Source organism: Mercurialis annua, linkage group LG2 (genome assembly GCF_937616625.2).
Source record: "Mercurialis annua linkage group LG2, ddMerAnnu1.2, whole genome shotgun sequence".
NCBI classification, from domain to species: Eukaryota; Viridiplantae; Streptophyta; class Magnoliopsida; order Malpighiales; family Euphorbiaceae; genus Mercurialis; species Mercurialis annua.
Window position 1 is genome coordinate 27,596,634 of NC_065571.1, and position 24,243 is coordinate 27,620,876.

Sequence of the window (24,243 nt, forward strand, 5' to 3'; positions counted from 1 at the left end):
AATCTGACCCCGTTGTTTTCTCAAATTTTCCAGGTTTATGATTTGAGCATTGGTCGATCTCTGTTTCTTCGTTCTCAGAGGTTCTTTATTTTATTTTCAAAATAAAAGAGTCGAACTGTTTTAAACTCTTATACCGCAATAGTAGTATTAGATTATTCATGTCTTAGTCTTTTACTTATATTTTAGACTGTTGTTTGTTGGATCGGTCCAACTATTACATTATCGCTTTTGGGATGATCACAGTGTTTATGGTATTTATATTATATTGCCATATTGTTGGAGATTATTTTGAGATAAGCGTACTTTAAATATATGTTATTTATATGTACTGCTAGATTAGGCTGAAGTCTCGGTTGCCCCCGAGCATGTGGTTTTATGCAGGTACATTGTTTTAAATGTGTTACGTTGGTTATCCGCAAGGCTAGCTACGGGTTTTGGTACAACCATACCCATAGCCTAGCACCGGTCACGATTCATGAAAATGGGTCGTGACATAATCTCAGTCTGAGACCTAAAAGAATGTTGTAGGAGACATTCTAAACTTTAAGAATGTTAAGTTTGTTTAGAGGTCAGACTGTTTTAAATAAGCGGTTTCGATAGCCAAAGTTGGCTAGAAATTATGTTTTGGATATTTAGCTATAGTTAGAATGTTAATAATTTAGGTTGTTGTCGAATTTTTGTAGATTCGCCGAGGCGACTACCAAAGGAACACGGAACGTGACGAACGATATTGCTTTATTAGTTCTAGAAAATTTTGTATAGCAAGTGGTGAGTTTACAGTCTACTTTTGCATGTTATTAATAAAAGTTATTTATTTTGTTTATTATTATTATTAATGCATCGCGTAAAATGTTATTATTTACAATGATTATTATTTTTATTAAATGTTTATTCTTTATGAAATAAAACTAGTATAGTAATCCGAGGAAACAAGCTACCTATGGGGTGTCAATAGGCTGTGCATCAGTGTTCGGGTCAGTCATAGAATTAATATCGATAGAAGTTTGTATTTAAAAATAATTGATATGATCTCGTTACATGATGAATATGTTTGGGTATCGAAAGGAGGATTATGTTTTTGGTAGGTACGAGGTTAACTCGGTTGAACTAACTCGGGACCTGTATCTAGTGAGTAACTCGTTTGAACTATCTCGGGACTCACACCTTGGGATTAAGCAGTGGCATGAGTAACTCGGTTGAACTATCTCGGGACTATGCCACGTGGTAACGGTTAATTCGATCGAACTATCTCGGGACCGTACCACTCGGATTAAAATGATTTGATACAATATGAATGGATACAATATGAGTAGGATACATATAGGAAATAGTATGAGTTTAAGATTAAGGTTTCAATCGGATCTAATACTTGATATATACTATGTTTTTATATATATATATATATATATATACATATATATTGTTCTAAATGCGATGTTATTTTACATAACACCATTAGTAAACGTAAACTCACTCACTATTTCCCAAAATACAGACCCCCTCACAGTGTTTCATTTCAGGGTCATAGTAAAGGATTTGACGGACTTCTATCCTTGTTTCTGAAGTTCAGAGTTCGTACAGAATCAGTAGTGTTGCAGTAGTTGAGTCCTAGTAAACTTGTAATGGTTTGTCAAACGGTTTTAAATATATAAACTATACTCTGATATATATGATAGATTTTGAAACTGCACTTTTAAACCGTTTGTTAAGGGTGGAACGGGTTGTGCTGGATGTGAGACATCGCACTATAAGACCCAGGTTCCTATGCAATATCTTCAGGTTTTGAACTGGACGTTTGTATACGTCAAGAATGGAAAGGCTTTCATGAAATTTTTTATGTATATGATTATGTTTTTGTTTTATCAATTTATTCGCGAAAAATTTATACTCGTTTCAGGCTTGCTACGGGTTTCGGAGCTACCACTCCCATTCCCTAGAGCCAGCCGCGGCTCGGGATTTCGGGTCGTGACATTTAAGCTAAAAGTTTATAACATCACGAAACAAATCCAAACGTTTAAAAAGTTACAAAAAAATCCAAATGTTTCACCTTTTTAGCGATTTAAGCCAAATGTTTAAAATGTTAAGAAACTAATCCAAACGTTTAAAACGTTACAAACCAAATCCTAACGTTTCACCTTTTTAGCGATTTAAGACAAACGTTTAAAACATTACGAAATAAATCCAAACATTTAAAACGCTATGAAAAAAATCCTAACGTTTCAGCTTTTTAGATATTTAAGCCAAACTTTTAAAACGTTACGAAAAAAATCCAAACGTTTCACCTTTTTGGCGATTTAAGCCAATCATTTAAAACGTTACGAAACAAATCCTAACGTTTCACCTATTAGCTATTTAAACCAAACGTTTAAAATGTTACGAAACAAATGATAACGTTTCACCTTTTTAGCGATTTAAGCCAAAAGTTTCGAACGTTATGAAACAAATCCAAACGTTTAAAACATTACGAAACAAATCCAAATGTTTAAAACGTCACGAAACAAATCATAACGTTTCACCTTTTTATCGATTTAATCCAAACGTTTAAAGCGTTACGAAACAAATCCAAATGTTTAAAACGTTACGAAAAAAATCCAAACTTTTCACGTTTTTATCGATTTAAGCCAAACATTTAAAACGTTACGAAATAAATCCAAACGTTTAAAACATTACGAAACAAATCCTAACATTTCAACTTTTTAGCTATTTAAGCCAATGTTAAAACGTTACAAAACAAATCTAGATGTTTAAAAAGTTTCCAAACAAATCCTAACGTTTCACCTTTTTAGAGATTTAAGCAAAACGTTTAAAACGTTATAAAACTAATCCAAATGTTTAAAACATTACTAAATAGATCCTCACCTTTTTAGCGATTTAAACCTAACGTTTTAAACATTATGAAACAAATGCAAACGTTTAAAACGTTATGAAACAAATCCAAACGTTTAAAACGTTACGAAACAAATCCAAACGTTTAAGAAATTTATGAAAAAAATCAAAACGTTTACCTTTTCTAGCTATTTAAGCCAAACGTATTAAACGGTATGAAAAAATCCTTAGATTTCACCTTTTTAGCGATCTAAGCCAAACGTTTAAAACGTTACGAAACAAATGATAATATTTCCCCTTTTAAGAGATTTAAGCCAAAGGTTTAAAACGTTACGAAACAAATCCAAACATTTAAAACGTTACAAAACAAATCCAAACGTTTAAAACGTTACAAAAGAAATCCAAACGTTTAAAACGTTACGAAACAAATCCAAATGTTTAAAACATTACGAAACAAATCCAAACGTTGGAAACATTACAAAACCAATCCTAATCTTTCGCCTTTTTAGCTATTTAAGCCAAACGTTTAAAACGTTACGAAACAAATCCTAACATTTCACCTTTTTAACGAATTAAGCCAAACATTTAAAACGTTACGATACAAATCCAAACGTTTAAAACGTTATAAAACAAATCCAACGTTTAAAATGTTACGAAACAAATCCTAACGTTTCATCTTTTTAGCGATTTAAGCCAAACGTTTCAAAAATTACGAAATAAATCAAAACATTTAAAACGTTACGAAACAAATCGAAACGTTCAAAATTTTACGAAACAAATACAAACGTTTAAAACATTACGAAACAATTCATAAAGTTTCACCTTTTTAGCGATTTAATCCCAACGTTTAAAGCATTACGAAACAAATTCAAACGTTTAAAACGTTGTGAAAAAAATGAAAACTTTTACCGTGTTTAGAGATTTAAGCAAAACATTTAAAACGTTACGAAATAAATCTAAACATTTAAAACATTATGCAACAAATCCTAACATTTCACCTTTTTTGAGATTTAAGCCAAACGTTTAAAATGTTATAATACTAATACAAACGTTTAAAACAATACGAAACAAGTCCTAACATTTAAATTTTTTAGCTATTCAAGCCAAACGTCTAAAACTATACGAAACAAATCTAAATATTTCACCTTTTTAGCGATTTATGCCAAACGTGTAAAACGTTACGAAAGAAATCGTAACGTTTCCCCTCTTTGCAATTTAAGCAAAATGTTTATAATGTTACTTAACAAATCCTAACGTTTCACCTTTTTAGCAATATAAGCCTAACGTTTATAACGTTACGAAACAAATCCAAACATATAAAACATTACGAAACAAATCCAAACGTTTAAAACGTTACGAAACAAATCATAAAGTTTCGCCTTTTTAGCGATTTAATCCAAACTTTTAAAGCGTTACGAAACAAATCCAAACGTTTAAAATGTTATGAAAAAAATCAAAAATTTTACCGTGTTTAGCGATTTAAGCAAAACATTTAAAACATTACGAAATAAATCTAAACGTTTAAAACATTACGAAACAAATCCAAATATTTAACATTTTTTGTTATTTATCCCAAACGTTTAAAACGTTACGAAACAAATCCAAACGTTTAAAACGTTACGAAACAAATCCTAACATTTCACCTTTTTAGAGATTTAAGCCAAACATTTAAAATGTTATAATAATAATCCAAACGTTTAAAACGTTACAAAACAAATCCTAACGTTTCACCTTTTTAGCTATTTAAGCCAAACATTTTAAACATTACGAAATAAATCCAAACGTTTAAACGTTACGAAACAAATCCAAACGATTAAGACTTTATGAAAAAAATCAAAACGTTTACCTTTTCTAGCTATTTAAGCCAAACGTTTAATACGTTATGAAAAAAATCCTTAGATTTCACCTTTTTAGCGATTTAAACTAAACGTTTAAAACGTTACGAAACAAATGATAATATATCACCTTTTTAGCGATTTAAGCCAGAGGTTTAAAACGTTACGAAACAAATCCAAACGTTTAAAACATTACAAAACAAATCCAAACGTTTAAAATGTTACAAAACAAATCCAAATGTTTAAAACGTTACGAAACAAATCCAAACGTTTAAAATATTACAAAACAAATCCAAACGTTTAAAACGTTACAAAACCAATCCTAACGTTTCACCTTTTTAGCGAATTAAGCCAAACGTATAAAATGTTACGAAACAAATCCAAAGGTTTAAAACGTTACGAAACAAATCCAACGTTTAAAACGTTACGAAACAAATCCTAACGTTTCACCTTTTCGCGATTTAAGCCAAACGTTTCAAATGTTACGAAACAAATCCAAACGTTTAAAACATTACGAAAAAAATCCAAACGTTTGACACGTTACGAAACAAATCATAACGTTTCACCTTTTTAGCGATTTAATCCAAACGTTTAAAGCGTTACGAAACAAATCCAAACGTTTAAAACGTTACAAAAAAATCCAAACTTTTCATGTTTTTAGCGATTTAAGTCTAACGTTTAAAACGTTACCAAATAAATCCAAACGTTTAAAACATTACGAAACAAATACTAACATTTCAGCTTTTTAGCTATTTATGCCAAACATTTAAAACGTTACGAAACAAATACAAACGTTTAAAACATTAATAAACAAATCCTAACGTTTCACCTTTTTAGAGATATAAGCCAAACATTTAAAACGTTACAAAACTAATCCAAACGTTTAAAACGTTACAAAAAAAATCCTAACGTTTCACCGTTTTTGCTATTTAAGCCTAACGTCTAAAACGTTACGAAACAAATCCAAACGTTTAAAACGTTACTATGCAAATCCAAACGTTTAATATTTTACGAAAAAAATCAAAATGTTTCACTTTTTTAGCTATTTAAGCCAAACGTTTAAAATATTACGAAATAAATCCTATTATTTCACCTTTTTAGCGATTTAAGCCAAACGTTTAAAAATTTACGAAACAAATCATAATGTTTCATCTATTTAGTGATTTAAGCCAAAGGTTTAAAACGTTCCAAAACAAATCCAAACGTGTAAAATGTTACAAAGAAAATCCAAACCTTTAAAATGCTACGAAACAAATCCAAACGTTTAAAACTTTACGAAACAAATCCAAACTTTGAAAACGTTGCAAAACCAATTCTAACGTTTCACCTTTTTAGCTATTTAGGCCAAACATTTAAAACGTTACGAAACAAGTCCTAACGTTTCACTTTTTTAGCGAATTAAGCAAAACATATAAAACGTTACGAAATAAATCCAAACGTTTAAAATATTGTGATCCAAACGTTTAAAACATTATGATCCAAACGTTTCAAACGTTTCGAAACAAATCCTGACGTTTCACCTTTTTAGCAATTTAAGACAAACGTTTAAAACGTTAAGAAACATATCCAAACGTTTCACCATTTTTAGCGATTTCAGCCAAATATTTTAAACGTTGCGAAATAAATCCAAAAGTTTAATACGTTACAAAACAAATCCAAAGATTTAAAACGTTACGAAACAAATCCAAACAAAACGTTACGAAACAAATGAAAATATTTAGCGATTTAATGTTACGAAAATTCAAACTTTAAAAGGTTACGAAACAAATCCTAACGTTTCACCTTTTTAGCGATTTAAGCCAAACTCTTAAAACGTTAAGAAACAAAGCCTAACGTTTCACCTTTTTAGCGATTTAACCCAAGAGTTTAAAACGTCACGAAACAAATCCAAACGTTTACTACGTTACAAAATAAATCCAAATGTTTCACCTTTTTAGCATTTTAAGCCAAACATTTAAAGCGTTATGAAAGTAATCCTAACGTTTCAAACGTTACGAAACAAATCCTAAAGTTTGACCTTTTTAGGGATTTAAGCCAAACGTAAAAAACGTTACTAGACAAATCCAAATGTTTAAAATATTACGAAACAAATCAAAACGTTTCAAACATTACGAAACCAATCATAACGTTTCACCTTTTTAGCGATTTAATCCAAACGTTTAAAGCGTTACAAACAAATTCAAACGTTTAAAACGTTATGAGAAAAATGAAAACTTTTCACGTTTTTAGCTATTTAAGCCAAACGTTTAAAGCAATACGAAACAGATCCTAACATTTCAATTCGTTAGCTATTTAAGCCAAACGTTTAAAACAAACGTTTAAAACTTTTCGAAACAAATCCAAATGTTTCACCTTTTTAGAGATTTAAGCCAAACGTTTAAAACGTTACGAAACAAATCCTAACGTTTCACCTTTTTGCGATTTGAGCAAAACGTTTATAATGTTATGAAACAAATCCTAACGTTTCCCCTTTTTAGCAATATAAGCCATACGTTTAAAACGTTACGAAAAAAATCGAAACGTTTAAAACATTACGAAACAAATCCAAATGTTTAAAACGTTATGAAAAAAATCATAAAGTTTCAAGTTTTTGGCGATTTAATCAAAGCGTTTAAAGCGTTACGAAACAAATTCAAACGTTCAAAACGTTGTGAAAAAAATCAAAACTTTTACCGCGTTTAGCGATTTAAGCAAAACATTTAAAACGTTACGAAATAAATCCAAACGTTTAAAACATTACGAAACAAATCTTAACATTTCATATTTTTCGTTATTTAAGCCAAACGTTTAAAACGTTCCGAAACAAATCCGAACGTATAACGTTACGAAACAAATCCTAACATTTTACCTTTTTAGAGATTTAAGCCAAACGTTTAAAATGTTATAATACTAATCCAAACGCTAAAACAATACGAAATAATCCTTACATTTCAATTTCTTAGCTATTTAAGCCAAACATTAAAAACTTAACGAAACAAATCCAAATGTTTCACCTTTTTAACGAATTAAGCCAAACGTTTAAAACGTTACGAAAGAAATCCTAACGTTTCACCTCTTTGCGATTTAAGCCAAATGTTTATAATGTTACGAAACAAATCCTAACGTTTCACATTTTTAGCAATATAAGCAAATGTTTAAAACGTTATGAAACAAATCCAAACGTTTAAAACATTACGAAACAAATCCAAACGTTTAAAACGTTACGAAACAAATCATATAGTTTCACCTTTTTAGAGAGTTAATCAAAATGTTTTAAACGTTACGAAACAAATCCAAACGTTTAAAACGTTATGAAAAAAATCCAAACTTTTCACGTTTTTAGCGATTTAAGTCTAACGTTTAAAACGTTACCAAATAAATCCAAACGTTAAAAACATTACGAAACAAATCCTAACATTTCATATTTTTAGCTATTTAAGCCAAACGTTTAAAACGTTACGAAACAAATCCAAACGTTTACAACGTTACGAAACAAATCCAAACATTTCAACTTTTTAGAAATTTAAGCCAAACGTTTAAAATGTTATAATACTAATCCAAATGTTTAAAACAATACGAAACAATTCCTAACATTTCAATTTTTTAGCTATTTAAGCCAAAAGTTAAAAACTTTACGAAACAAATCCAAATCTTTCACCTTTTTAGCGATTTAAGCTAAACGTTTAAAACGTTACGAAAGAAATCCTAACGTTTCACCTTTTTGCGATTTAAGCCAAACGTTTATAATGTTACGAAACAAATCCCAACGTTTCTCTTTTTTAGCAATATAAGCCAAACGTTTAAAACATTACGAGATAAATCCAAACGTTTAAAACATTACGACACAAATCCAAACGTTTAAAACGTTATGAACCAAATCATAAAGTTTCACCATTTTAGCGATTTAATCCAAACGTTTAAAGCGTTACGAAACAAATTCAAACGTTTAAAACGTTATAAAAAAATCAAAACTTTTACCGTGTTTAGCGATTTAAGCAAAACATTTAAAACATTACGAAATAAATCCAAATCTTTAAAACATTACGAAACAAATCCTAATATTTCATATTTTTAGCTATTTAAGCCAAATGTTTAAAACGTTCCGAAACAAATCCTAACGTTTAAAAAGTTACGAAACAAATCCTAACGTTTAAAACAATACGAAACAAATCCTAACATTTAATTTTTTTAGCTATTTAAGCCAAACGTTTAAAACTTTACGAAACAAATTCAAATGTTTCACCTTTTTAGCGATTTAAGCCAAACGTTTAAAACGTTACGAAAGAAATCCTAACGTTTCACCTTTTTGCGATTAAACCAAACGTTTTTAATGTTACGAAACAAATCCCAATGTTTCCCCTTTTTCGCAATATAAGCCAAACGTTTAAAACGTTACGAAACATATCCAAACGTTTAAAACATCATGAAACAAATCCAAACGTTTAAAACGTTACGAAACAAATCATAAAGTTTCACAGTTTTAGCGATTTAATCCAAACGGTTAAAGCGTTACGAAACAAATCCAAACGTTTAAAACGTTATGAAAAATATCAAAACTTTTACCGTGTTTAGCTATTTAAGCAAAACATTTAAAACGTTACGAAATAAATCCAAACGTTTAAAACATTACGAAAAAAATCCTAACATTTTACATTTTTAGCTATTTAAGCCAAACGTTTAAAACGTTGCGAAACAAATCGAAACGTATAAAATGTTACAAAACTAATCCTAACATTTCACCTTTTTAGAGATTTAAGCCAAAAGTTTAAAATGTTATAATACTAATCCAAACATTTAAAACAATACGAAACAAATCCTAACATTTCAGGTTTTTAGCTATTTAAACCAAACGTTTAAAACTTTACGAAACAAATCCAAATGTTTCATCTCTTTAGCGATTTAAGCCAAACGTTTAAAACGTTATGAAAGAAATCCTAACGTTTCCCCTTTTTGCAATTTAAGCTAAATGTTTATAATGTTACGAAACAAATCCCAACGTTTCCCCTTTTTAGCAATATAAGCCAAACGTTTAAAACGTTACGAGACAAATCCAAACGTTTAAAACATTACGAATCAAATCCAAACGTTTAAAACGTTACGAAACAAATCATAACATTTAACATTTTTAGCTATTTAAGCCAAACGTTTAAATCGTTACTAAACAAATCCAAACGTTTAAAACGTTACAAAACAAATCCTAACATTTCACCTTTTTATAGATTTAAGTCAAACGTTTAAAATGTTATAATACTAATCCAAACGTTTAAAACGTTACGAAACAAATCCTAACGTTTCACCTTTTTAGCGATTTAAGCTAAACATTTTAACATTACGAAATAAATCTAAACGTTTAAAACGTTACGAAACAAATCTGAACATGTAAAAGTTTATGAAACAAATCCAGACTTTTAAAGCTTTACGAAATAAATTCAAACGTTTCACTTTTTTAGCTATTTAAGCCAAACATTTAAAATGTTACAAAATAAATCCAAATATTTCACCTTTTTACCGATTAAAGACAAACATTTAAAACGTTACGAAACAAATTCTAACGTTTCACCTTTTTAGTAATTTAATCCAAATGTTTAAAATGTTACGAGACAACTCCTAACGTTTCACCTTTTTAGCGATTTAATCCAAACGTTTAAAGCGTTACGAAACAAATCCAAACATTTAAAACGTTACGAAATAAATCCAAACGTTTCTCCTTTTTAGCTATTTAAGCCAAACGTGTAAAACGTTACGAAACAAATCCAAACGTATAAAATGTTACGAAATAAATCCTAATGTTTCACCTTTTTAGCGATATAAGCCAAACGTTACGAAAAAAAGCCTAACATTTCACCTTGTTAGATATTTAACCCAAAATTTTTATAATGTTACAAAACAAATCCAAATGTTTCACCTTATGAACAATTTAAACCAAACTTTTAAAACGTTACGAAACAAATCTTAACGTTTCACCTTTTTAATTATTTAATCCAAACGTTTAATGCGTTACGAAACAAATCCAAACGTTTAAAACTTTATGAAATAAATCGAAATGTTACACCTTTTTAGCGATTTAACCATAACGTTTAAAATATTACGATACAAATCTAAACGTTTTAAAATGTTACAAAACGAATTCGAATGTTTCACCTTTTTAGCGGTATAAGCCAAACTTTACAAAGCAAATCCTAACGTTTCACCTTTTTAGCTATTTAAGTCAAACATTTAAAGCGTTAAGAACAAATCCAAATGTTTTCCCTTATTAGCTGTTTAAGCCAAACGTTTAAAACGTTATGAAATAAATCCTAACTTTTCACCTTTTTAGTGATTTAAGCCAAATGTTTAAAATGTTCGGAAACAAATCCTAATGTTTAACCTTTTTAGTTATTTAAGCCAAACGTTTAAAACGTTACTAAACAAATTCAAACGTTTAATAAGTTACGAAACAAATCCTAACGTTTCACCTTTTTAGCGATTTAAGTCAAACGATTATAACTTCACGAAACAAATCCTAGTGTTTCACCTTTTTAGCTATTTAAGCCAAATGTTTAAAACGTTACGAAAGAAATCCAAATCTTTAAAACGTTACGAAGCAAATCAAAACGTTTAAAACGTTACGAAATAAATCAAAACGTTTAATACGTTACAAAACAAATCCAAACGTTTAAAACATTGCGAAACAAATCATAATGTTTCACCTTTTTAGCGATTTAATCCAAACGTTTAAAGAGTTATGAAACAAATCTAAACGTATAAATCGTTATTGATCAAATCCAAATATTTAAAACGTTACGAAACAAATCCAAACGTTTAAAATGATACGAAACAAATCCAAACGTTTCACCTTTTTAGCGATTTAAGCCAAACGTTTGAAACGTTACGAAACAAATTCAAACAATAAAACGGTACGAAACAAATCCTAACGTTTCGCGTATTTAGTGATTTAAACCAAACGTTTAAAACGTTACAAAACAAATCCTATCGTTTTACCTTTTTAGCGATTTAAGCCAAGCGTTTAAAATGTTACGAAACAAATCCTAACATTTTAACTTATTGTCGATTTAAGCAAAACGTTTAAAACATCATGAAACAAATTCAAACTTTTAACACGTTACGAAACCAATCCAAACGATTCTCCTTTTTTGCGATTTAAGCCAAACAATTAAAACGTTACAAAACTAATCCAAACGTTTAAAACGTTATGAAACAAATTCTAATTTTTCACCATTTTAGCGATTTAAGCCAAACTTTTATAACGTTATGTAACAAATCCAAACGTTTAAAACGTTATGAAACAAAATTCTAGCGTTTTATGTTTTTGGCTATTTAAGCCAAACCTTTAAAACCTTACGACAAAAATCCAAATGTTTCACCTTTTTAGCGATTTAAGTCAAACGTTTAAAATATTACGAAATAAATCCTAACATTTCACCTTTTTAGTGGTTTAAGCTAAACGTTTAAAACGTTATGAAACAAATCCAAACGTTTAAAACGATATGAAACAAATCCAAACGTTTAAAAAATTAAGAAACAAATCTTAAGGTTTCACCCTTTTAGCGATTTAATCCAAACGTTTAAAGCGTTACGAAATACATATAAACGTTTAAAAGGTTACAAAACAAATCCTAATGTTTCACCTTTTTTGCTATTTAAGCGAAACGTTTAAAACGTAACGAAATAAATCAGAACATTTAAAACGTTACCAAAAAATACTAATGTTTCACCTTTTTAGCGATTTATGCCAAACGTTTAAAACGTTACGAAACAAATCAAAACGTTTAAAACTTTACGAATCAAATCCTAACGTTTAAAATGTTGCGAAACAAATCCAAACACTTAAAACGTTACTAAATACATTTTAACATTAAAAACGTTACGATACTAATCCAAACATTTCACTTTTTTAGCCATCTAAGACAAACGTTTAAAACGTTACGAAAGAAATCCAAACATTTAAAAAGTTACGAAACAAATCCTAACCTTTCCCATTTTTAGCGATGTAAGCCAAACGTTTAAAACGTTACGAAATACATCATAACATTTGATCTTTTTAGCAATTTATGCCAAACGTTTAAAACGTTGTGAAACCAATCCTAACGTATAAAACGTTACGAAACAAATTCAAACATTTAAAACGTTACGTAACAAATCCAAACGTTTAACACTTTACAAAAAAGAATCCAAACGTTTAAAACGTTATCAAACAAATCCTAACGTTATACCTTTTTAGCTATTTATGCCAAACGTTTAAAACGTTACGCAACAAATCCTAACATTTCATCTTTTTAGATATTTAAGCCAAACGTTTAAAATGTTACGAAACAAGTCCAAACGTTTAAAACATTACGAAACAAATGCTAATGTTTCACCTTTTTAGCGATTTAATCGAAACGTTTAAAACGTTACGAAACAAATCCTAACGTTTCACCTTTTTAACAATTTTAGACAAACATTTAAAATGTTATGAAACAAATCCAAACGTTTAAAACGTCGGAAAAAAAATCCAAACGTTTAAAACGTTACGAAACAAATGCAAACGTTTAACACATTACGAAACAAATTCAAACTTTAAAACCTTACTAAACAAATCCTAATGTTTCACCTTTTTAGTGATTTAAGCCAAACGTTTAAAAACTTACGAAACAAATCCTAACGTTTCGCCTTTTTAGCGATTTTAGCCAAATGTTTAAAACGTTACGAAACAAATCCAAACGTTTAAAACGTTACGAAACAAATCCGAACGTTTAAAGTGTTACGAAACAATCCAAACGTTTAAAACGTTACGAAAAAATCCAAAGGTTTAAAATGTTACGAAACAAATCCGAACATTTGAAGCATTACGAAATAAATTCAAACGGTTAAAACGTTACAAAACAAATCCTAACGTTTCAACTTTTTAGCTATTTTAGCCAAACGTGTAATATATTACGAAACAAATCCAAACATTTAAAACGTTACGAAACAAATCTTAACTTTTCACCTTTTTAGCGATTTGAGCCAAACGTTTAAAAAAGTTACGAAACAAATCCAAATGTTTAAAACGTTACGAAACAAATCCTAACTTTTAAAACATTACGAAACAAATCCAAACGTTTAAAACGTTACGAAACAAATCCAAACGTTTAAAACGTTACGAAACAAATCCAAACATTTAAAACGTTACTAAACAAATCCAAACGTTTAAAACATTACGAAACAAATCATAACGTTTCACCTTTTTAGCAATTTAATCCAAACGTTTAAAGCGTTACGAAACAAATCCAAACATTTAAAACATTACGAAACAAATCCTAACATTTCATCTTTTTAGCTATTAAAGCCAAATTTTTAAAACATTACAAAACAAATCCAAACGTTTAAAACACACGCAACAAATCCGAACGTTTCAACTATTTAGCGAATTAAGCCAAAGGTTTAAACGTTACAAAAAAATCCAAACGTTTCGAACGTTACAAAACAAATCCAAACGTTTACAACTTTACGAAACAAATCCAAACATTTAAAACTTTACGAAACAAATCCAAACGTTTTTAACGTTACAAAACCAATCCTAACATTTCACGTTTTTATCTATTTAAGCCAAACATTTTAAACGTTACGAAACAAATCCTAACATTTCACCTTTTTAGCGAATTAAGCCAAACGTTTCGTTACGAAACAAATCCAAACGTTTAAAACGTTATGAAACAAATCCTAAAATTTCACATTTTTAGCTATTTAAGCCAAACGTTTCAAACATTACAGAATAAATTATAACGTTTCACCTTTTTAGCGATTTAAGCCAAATGTATGAAATGTTATGGAACAAATCCAAATATTCAAAATGTTACAAAGCAAATCCAAAGGTTTAAAACGTTACGAAACAATTCCAAACGTTTAAAACGTAACGAAACAAATGCAAACGTTTCACCTTTTTAGCTATATAAGCCAAACGTTTAAAACGTTACGAAACAAATTCAAACTTTAAAACGTTACGAAACAAATCCTAACGTTTCACCTTTTTAGCGATTTAAGCCAAACTTTTAAAACGTTATGAAACAAATCCTAACTTTTCACCTTCTTAGCGATTTAAGCCAAGCGTTTATAACGTCACGAAACAAATCCAAACGTTTAAAACGTTACGAAAAAAATCCAAATGTTTCACTTTTTTAGCGATTTAAGCCAAACGTTAAAAAAGTTACGAAACTAATCAAAACATTTAAAACGTTGCAAAACAAATCCTTACGTTTCACCTTTTTAGCGATTTATGCCAAAAGTTTAAAACGTTACTAAACAAATCCAAACGTTTACAACGTTATGAAAAAAATCCTAACGTTTAGAACGTTATAAAAGAAATCCAAACATTTAAAACGTTACGAAAGAAATCCAAACGCTTAAAACGTTACGAAACTAATCCAAACGTTTAAAACTTTACGAAAGAAATCCAAACGTTTAAAACGTTACGAAACAAATCCAAACGTATAAAACTTTACGAAACATATCCGAAAGTTTCGCTTTTTTGGCTATTTAAGCCAAACATTGAAAATGTTACAAAATTAATCCTAACATTTCACTTTTTTAGCGATTTAAGCCAAACGTTTAAAAAATTACGAAACAAACCCTAATGTTTCACCTTTTTAGCGTTTTAATCCAAAAGTTTAAAGCATTACGAAACAAATCCAAACTTTTAAAACATTACAAAACAAATCCTAATATTTCATCTTTTTAGCTATTTAAGCCTAACGTTTAAAACATTACAACAAATCCAAACGTTTAAAACACACGAAACAAATCCTAACATTTCACCTATTTAGCGATTTAAGCCAAAGGTTTAAACGTTGCGAACAAATCCGAACATTTCGAACGTTGCAAAACAAATCTAAACGTTTATAACTTTACGAACCAAATCAAAACATTTAAAATTTTACGAAACAAATCTAAACGTTTTTAACATTACAAAACCAATCCTAACATTTCACCTTTTTATCTATTTAAGCTAAACATTTTAAACGTTACGAAACAAATCCTAACGTTTCACCTTTTTAGCGAATTAAGCCAAACGTTTAAAACGTTACGAAACAAATCCAAACGTTTAAAACATTATGAAACAAATCCAAACGTTTCATCTTTTTAGCTATTTAAGCCAAACATTTCAAACGTTACGGAACAAATCATAACGTTTCACTTTTTTAGCGATTTAAGCCAAATGTATAAAATGTTACGGAATAAATCCAAACGTTCAAAACGTTACAAAACAAATCCAAAGGTTTAAAACGTTACGAAACAAATCCAAACGTTTAAAACGTAACGAAACAGATACAAACGTTTCCCCTTTTTAGCGATATAAGCCAAATGTTTAAAACGTTACGAAACAAATTAAAATTTTAAAACGTTACGAAACAAATCCTAACGTTTCACCTTTTTAGCGATTTAAGCCAATTGTTTAATACGTCATGAAACAATCCAAACGTTTAAAACGTTACGAAACAAATCCAAATTTTTCACCTTTTTAGCGATTTAAGCCAAACGTTTAAAACGTTACGAAACTAATCCAAACGTTTAAAACGTTACGAAACAAATCCAAACTTTTCACTTTTTTAGCAATTTAAGCCAAACGTTTAAAATGTTACGAAATAAATTCAAACGTTTGAAAGAATACGAAACAAATCCAAACATTTTACCTTTTTAGCGATTTAAGCCTGACGTTTAAAACGTTATGAAACAAATCCAAACGTTTAAACTGTTACGAAACAAATCCTAACGTTTTAACTTTTTAGCGATTTAAGCCAAACGTTTAAAACGTTATGAAACTAATCCAAATGTTTAAAACGTTACGAAACAAATCCTAACGTTTCACCTCTTTAGCTATTTTAGCCAAACGTTTAAAATGTTATGAAACAAATCCAATGGTTTAAAACGTTACGTAACAAATCTTAACGTTTCACCTTTTTATCGATATAAGTAAAACTTTTAAAACGTTATAAAGCATATCCAAATGTTTAAAACGTTACAAAACAAATCCTAATGTTAAAAACGTAACGAAACAAACTCAAACGTTTAAAATGTTACTAAACATATCCAAACGCTTAGAATGTTACGATACTAATCCAAATGTTTCAATTTTTTAACAATTTAATCCAAACGTTATGAAACTAATCCAAACGTTTAAAACGATACGAAATAAATCCTAATGTTTCACCTTTTCAGCGATTTAAGGCAAACGTTTAAAACGTTACGAAAAAAATCCTAGCATTTCACCTTTTTAGCGATTAAAGCCGAACGTTTAAAACTTTATGAAATAAATCCTAATGTTTCAACTTTTTAGTGATTTAAGTCAAAACGTTTAAAACGTTACGAAACAAATTCAAACCTTTCAAAAGTTACGAATCAAATCCAAACGTTCCACCCATTTAGCGATTTAAGCCAAACGTTTAAAAAGTTACGAAACAAATTCAAACATTAAAATGGTACAAAACAAATCCTAACATTTCACCTTTTTAGCGATTTAATCCAAACATTTAAAACGTAACGAAACAAATCTTAACGTTTCACCTCCTTAGCGATTTAACACAAGCGTTAAAAACGTTACGAAACAAATCCAAACGTTTCACCTTTTTAGCGATTTAAGCCAAACGTTTAAAACGTTTTGAAACTAATCCAAACGTTTAAAATGTTACGAAACAAATGCAAATATTTCACCTTTTTAGCAATTTAAGCCAAACGTTTAAAACATTACGAAATAAATCGAATGTTTAAAACATTACGAAACAAATCCAAACGTGTAAAACGTTACGAAACAAATCCAAATGCTTAAAACTTTACGAACAAAATCCAGACGTTTAAAGCGTTACAAAACAAATCCTAACGTTTCACCTTTTTAGCGATATAAGCCAAACATTTAAAACGTTACGAAACAAATCCTAACGTTTCACCTTCTTAGCGATTTAACACAAGCGTTAAAAACGTTCTGAAACAAATCCAAACGTTTCACCCTTTTAGCGATTTAAGCCAAACGTTTAAAACGTTATGAAACTAATCCAAACGTTTAAAACATTACGAAATAAATCCTAACGTTTCACCTTTTTAGCGATTTAAGCCAAACGTTTAAAACGTTACAAACAAATCCAAACGTTTAAAACGTTATGAAAAAATCCTAACGTTTCACCTTTTAAGCTATTTAAGCCAAACATTTAAAACGTTACGAAACAAATCCAAATGTTTCCCTTTTAGCGATTTAAGTCAAACGTTTAAAATGTTACGAAACAAATCCTAACGTTTCACTTTTTTAGCGATTTAAGCAAAACGTTTAAAACGTTATGAAACTAATCCAAACGTTTAAAGCTGTAATACCCCGCATTTTTGGAAAAATATTTAATTGGATTAATCATATTATTTTAGCCAATGGGAGCTAAAATGAGGATAAATTCCGTAAATGAGGCGGAAAATAGCGTTTTGACGAGAAGTGAATTTTAATAAAGTTTGACTATATTATTAGATTAAAATTTTATCTCGTACTTGGATATCGAGAAAAGCATATTATGATTTAATGGAAAAAAATTGGAGAAATTCCCATTAAATAAAATAAATGATTTTAAAATGAATATTTAAATAATATCCGCAAATTTTATTATTTGGATTATTATAAGAGAATCCATAAATAATTGAAATATTATTTTTAAATACGAGTTTAAGCGCGACATATAAATTATACGGTTAAATAATAAAATTTTAGGAAAAGGCAATAATTAATATTTTGGACTAGTAAAAGGACTCCGTATAATTTATTGTCGTTTGAAAAATTGGAATTGAGCTCGGCATAAACAACGACTTGGTTAATTGTAGAGAGTAATTATTTTGAATTTTTAAATTAAAGATAAGTAAAAAGAAGAGTTTAATTAAATTGGGTTAAATTTGAGGATTCGATTAATTGAGCCCATTTGAGCTAGCAAGCCCACACTATTTTATTAAGCCTAGAAAACAAAAAAAAAGAAGAGAAACATCCAGAGAACTCAATTCTCATTTTCACCACCATCAAACTCTTCTTCTTCATCATTAGACACTCATGGAGGATGGAGTTTCTTTATTTTTAAGCTTAAATTTGTCAAGGTTTCTCTCAATTAAGTGACACCCTTCATCTATTATCAATTTGGAAGCAAAAATTGAGGTGAGAACCTAAACCTCTAAAGCTGAAAATTGATTGTTGTGTAGGGTTTTTATAAGGTCTGAAAGTTAGTGAAATTGGAGGTTCATCTTTAGTCTTTAAGTGGTTGTATGGAGTTCAAATTGATTTATCATGGGTAATTCAAAGTGTTTGATGTTATTACTCAAATTAATGGCTAATTTTAATAACTTAATGTTAAGGTTTAAAGATTGTTTAAGAACAAGTTCAAATGGGTGTGTTAAACTCAGCTTTAATGTAATTTTTATGGGTTTTAAGATGAATTTTCATAGGAAATAAAATGTTGTATGTGAGGTATAATTTGGGGCTGATTGTTGCTGAAATTTTGCGAGAATGGAGGAGTCAAGATCAGGCCAAGAAATGGCCTGATCTCAGGCTGCTCTTAGGAGCAGCAGCCGCTGCTCGTTAGAGCAGTAATCTGCTCTAACGAGCAGAATCTGCTTGCTCGTTGAGCAAGCTATGGCTTGCTCAACGAGCAAGGTCGTCTGCTCTGTGAGCAGACTAAGAAGTCTACTCATGGAGCAGACCAGGGCTGTCAATGAAGGCAGACCCTTCGGCCAGCAAATGGCCGGAGAGGGAACAGCCCGCCGTCGTTTTACGTGACAAAAATGATTTCTTTCCGAAACTTTAAATAAGTTGGCATAAATGCGAAGTGAGAGTTTAAAATGGATTTAAAGAAACTTAATAAGTGATTTTTAAGTTTAAGGTTTAAATGGGTTAAGGTATAATTAAATTTAAGTTTAAGTAGCTTTAACCTAAGATTTAAAGTATGTCTAAATTGGATTAAAGTTGTTGGTAGGATATGATAAGAGATAAGTCGAATCGATTAAATGAATTATCAAGAAGGCAAGAGTAAAAGAAAAGGACTTATAATAAATTCAAGCTTGTACGCTTGAAAATAAATGCGGAATTTTGAAAGTAAAGTAGTTTATGAATTAGAATGTTAATTTAGTATTTATTTATATTATAGATCTTACGCGCTATTGGATTAGAGAAATAGAGGATTTGGAGGATTGAACAACGGGCTATTGTATTTGCTTTTGAAATTGGAATAAGCGATCGAGGTGAGTTCGCGATTTACTTTCGAGTATTATTATTTTTGTATATAAATAGATACATGTATGTGATTGGATGTATTAGTTTTAAACTTATGTGTTTACATATAGAATTGATATTAATATTACTATAGGTTCGTTAAGGTATTTTTAAATAATAATTTTTTGATTTTTATTAATACTCTATTTTACGCTATAAATGATTAAAATAGGTTATATTTTATAAAAAGTCGCATACGAATAAAGTTAGAATTATAGAATTTTACATTTTACTTTATCATCGAATTATAATGTTCGTTGATTTTATTAAAAGCATCATAGGGTAAAAATACTTATTGCTATATCGTAGATACGCCTTTGAAATGATGCGTATCATTTTAAATAGCACGAAGCGTATAATAAAGATGCTTGTTTATTCTAAAAGCTTAAAGCTTATATGTTTAATATAGAAGTTTGTAACGCTTTAATAAAGTAATTGTTACTTTAATAGTTTTTATTAAATGTATATTTATTACATGAAATTTTATTAGACCCAATAAGTGATCCGTGGGAAACGAGCTACCTATTGGGCGTCAATAGGTTGTGTGATCACCAGTACTGATACGAGTCTAGGCGTCTATGGTCAATGATTTGAAATGATAAATTGTGATTATCGATCGATTAATGGAATAAGGAGGATAAAAAGAAATGTGATAGACACAAGGTAACTCGGTTGAACTATCTCGGGACCTGTGTCTAGTGGATAACTCGGTCGAACTATCTCGGGACCCACAACTTGGGATTAAGTAGTGGCATGAGTAACTCGGTTGAACTATCTCGGTACTATGCCACGTGGTAGCGGGTAACTCGGTCGAACTATCTCGGGACCCAGCCACTCGGACGATATGATTCGAAAAACAGTTATCGTCGATTATGTCAAATAAGTCCGTAGCTCTTGGGTTTAGGGTTTCGAATGGATCCGATATTGGAAACTATTAAATTATATTTTATGTTTATTTATGTTTAATTAATCGTTTATTATCGAAGTATGTTTAAATACAAGTTTATTGTTGAAGTATTTAGAAAAGTATGTTTTATCATTAATGCGACCTTATTTTAATTATAATACTGTTAGTAAATTGTGAACTCACTCAGCGTTGTCTGACCCCCCAACAGTGTTTTCTTTCAGGATTAATATTTGATGATGTGGTCGAGCTTCCAACCATTGTTCCGGAAGTCTCAATTATGGGGAGTCTTATTCTTTTTAGAGCTGCAGTAGTCAAGATAGTAGAGTTAGCTAGTAGCAAACAATTTATGTTTATTTTATGCCATGACATAATGATGTATTTTGGGAAAATGAATTATCCAGGAATTTAATATATGGTTAATTGGTATTTTATACAGAGTGATTTGTGTGTTTTCACAGGTGTGGTTTATTAAGTTTTCAGGCGTTATATTGCTGATTTTTCGAAAATGGTTTTACTAAGTATTATAACGATTTTGAGACGCGAAAAAGTTTTAGGTAAATTTAGGCTTGCTACGGGTTTCGGAACCAAAATTCCCATTCTCTAGCGCCGGTCGCGGTCCTCGATTTCGGGCCGTGGCAAAGGTGGTATCAGAGCAGTTGGTCCAGGATACCACTGCTTTGGATGAGTTTACCTAGGAAACTACTGCAGCATATAAGATTCGAGTCATGTCTTTTGCACGTTGTCTTCTATTTTCTATAGTTTCAACCTTCCTATTTAGGATATAAGTCATGATTACTGTGTGATATTGCGTGCGAATTAAATAATTAGTACTTATGCGACTCGATGACCAGGCATACATACGTAGTAGTATATAGTGCGAGGATGCTATGATAAGCATATGATATAAGCCTTAAAGGATGATAGACATGAAGGCGTGGGATTAAAGAGAAGGACTGACCAAGTTACAGAGTTAAAGTCTGGAGAACTTACAAAGTTAATGGTTTATGATTTAAAGTTAATTGTTTAAACGGGTTTTAAAAGCATAATTGTGCCTAGACCCGAGATAGAAATGCATTATTGCCACGACATAAATAGAATTGCATCACTACATACACATTAAATGGAAAGAATAATAAATTAATTCATACATTAGTAGGACATGCATCACGCCCATTTGGCACAGGCAAGAGGTGAGTTGTGGCAACTCTTTGGGGATGAGAGACGTCATCACCCTAGAGCACAATTATGCTAATCTTTAAAAGATTTAATGTTATTTTTATAAAGAGTCATTTTCTTTGAACTGCAAATATGATTGAATTATTTTTAAAGAAAATTGTTTTAAATGTAAGTATACCTAGACTGCAACTCTGTAACGAAAGTAAAATGCTCGGGGTTAAGTTAGAAACAACTCTAGAAGGCACGACGAATGTGCATTGGAATACAAAATAAAGATTTACGCTTTGAATATACAACGTCGGTAGTAGTTCAACGAACTATAGTGCGAGTAGAATACTAAAGCGTATCTGTATAGCGATGTATATACGATTAAGCGGCAAGTTAGGATATTCCCAACTGTAAATGAGGTGTTTAGGACATCATGCTATAAAATAGTAGATGTACAAAGGGAGATAACCGAATTTATTAAACGAATTGTAAGATCAAGGTATTAGATTTACAAGACGATCTCTACTAATTAAAGAAGCAAATTTTAAGTGATATCGGAGAATCGCCAAGATTAGTAAATCTAAAGTATCTTTTGATGGAACCATTGGATTGGTTTGGCATCGGAGCATGACATTCCTAAGAAGGTTACTTAGGAAGGAACCGTGGAGATCGTCAAACGGAGAGTCAGGCGACGGTGTTTATGAAAAGTATACTAGAAGACTTATATGAATAGAAAGGACTAGGCTAGTGAACCAGCTGTGGAAATATAAGATATATTGAGATTATTTATGGAAAATCCATATCAATACGAATACTATGAAATATCTGGTTAATGAGATTAAGACACGGGGCATGTGCATTATACAAAGTAAGTTAAGAAGTTAGAATATAGAATCAAGAAACTACGGAAGGCATATATGGAAATGTATGAGAAAGGAATATGAAGTGTAAGATCATGAGACTTTAGTCCGAATAGCAAAGAATGCAAGTTATGGTACGATAGTTATAAAAGATTGTCGGTGACTTATAAAGGAGAACGTGAACACTGCGTGTGAAAGGTTAGCACATTTTTTATATCGCAGATGGTACCAAATATATTATTTGAGGATTTATATATTAGAACCAATGAAAGAATCAAAGTAAATTAATGTTTAAAGTATATAACGTATTAAAGACGAAGGTAACTGGATAAGAACATAAGCCGTGATGATAGTTATGAATAAGGAATTGAAGAGGGTAAACTTTCAGAATTAGTTACTCTATAGTTGGAACTATAGGGAATAAAATGAGGAAAGGGTATGATGTATGTTAAATGATATCTAGTATAGATCCAACTCCATAAGATTCAATACGAGAGATCATGAAATGGGTAATTGGTATCAAAGAAGGAATATACCCATCTACTATAGAACAACGATAAAGATATCATGTATAAACATGTACATGATTGAACGTAAAGAAGGCGCAAAACGATAAGAAAGGAGACGTCGAACTTCGATGATCTTATATATTAAAAGATAAGTGTTGAAACAGGATATGAGAAATGACTCATGACGGAATAATACGAATTATTTATGAAAATTTTAGAAATGATGAAGGCATATGATTAGAAAAAAAAAGAAAAAAAAAGAGAGATACATGAAAGACGCAAAGGTATGCAAACCTAATAGAAAAGATTGAAGTAAGGAAACTTCACAAGTACTAAAGTTATATTGCAGGTTAGCCAAATCTTGTTTTATAATAAATCATATTTAAATATGTGCTCGGATCAATGAAGTAAGACGGAAATATGGTAAATGAGTTGTAAAACTTTAAGGAAGAGACAAGCCATTAAAGTAGTTGTGTAAAGTCGTAGTAGAAGAAGAAGCACGAAGGAGCGCGTAAGCATGTTAGCTGTTGATGTTAATTTTTTATTGAAGTTATAATATAAGGTTCAGGCGTCGTAGAATGGATGCAAACACTAAATAAAGAGATTTTGACGGATTATTTAATGGCAATGTGAGGTAAAGGCGAAAGTAACTACGAATATTTCATATGGACTTTGGTTATATATCAAGTGGGATAATCCAAAACTTATAACTACGTTTGGACTAGTAGTTAATTTCAGATAAGTTCAAAGAATTCTACTAAAAAAAAAACTACATGTCAAATTAAGAAAAGTTTAGATGCCCGGGGTAGGAAGTTTGGACAAGCTTTCCGACCCCTTATGCTTGTCAAAGTCACTTCAAAATTGTAGAGAGTTGCAGGGATTGTATTTAAAGGGATTTTTAAATAATTGGATGATTTTA

The 24,243-nt window shown here is 30.1% G+C and overlaps 1 long non-coding RNA gene across 1 annotated transcript; it reads left to right on the forward strand.

Moving 5' to 3' along the window:
- The first annotated feature begins 18,643 nt into the window (after nucleotides 1-18,643).
- LOC126666838 (uncharacterized) lies at nucleotides 18,644-21,259 on the forward strand. Its single transcript, XR_007637992.2, has 3 exons — nucleotides 18,644-18,774; nucleotides 19,760-19,853; nucleotides 21,000-21,259. It is a non-coding gene; the product is annotated as an uncharacterized LOC126666838 (long non-coding RNA).
- The last annotated feature ends 2,984 nt before the right edge of the window (nucleotides 21,260-24,243 follow it).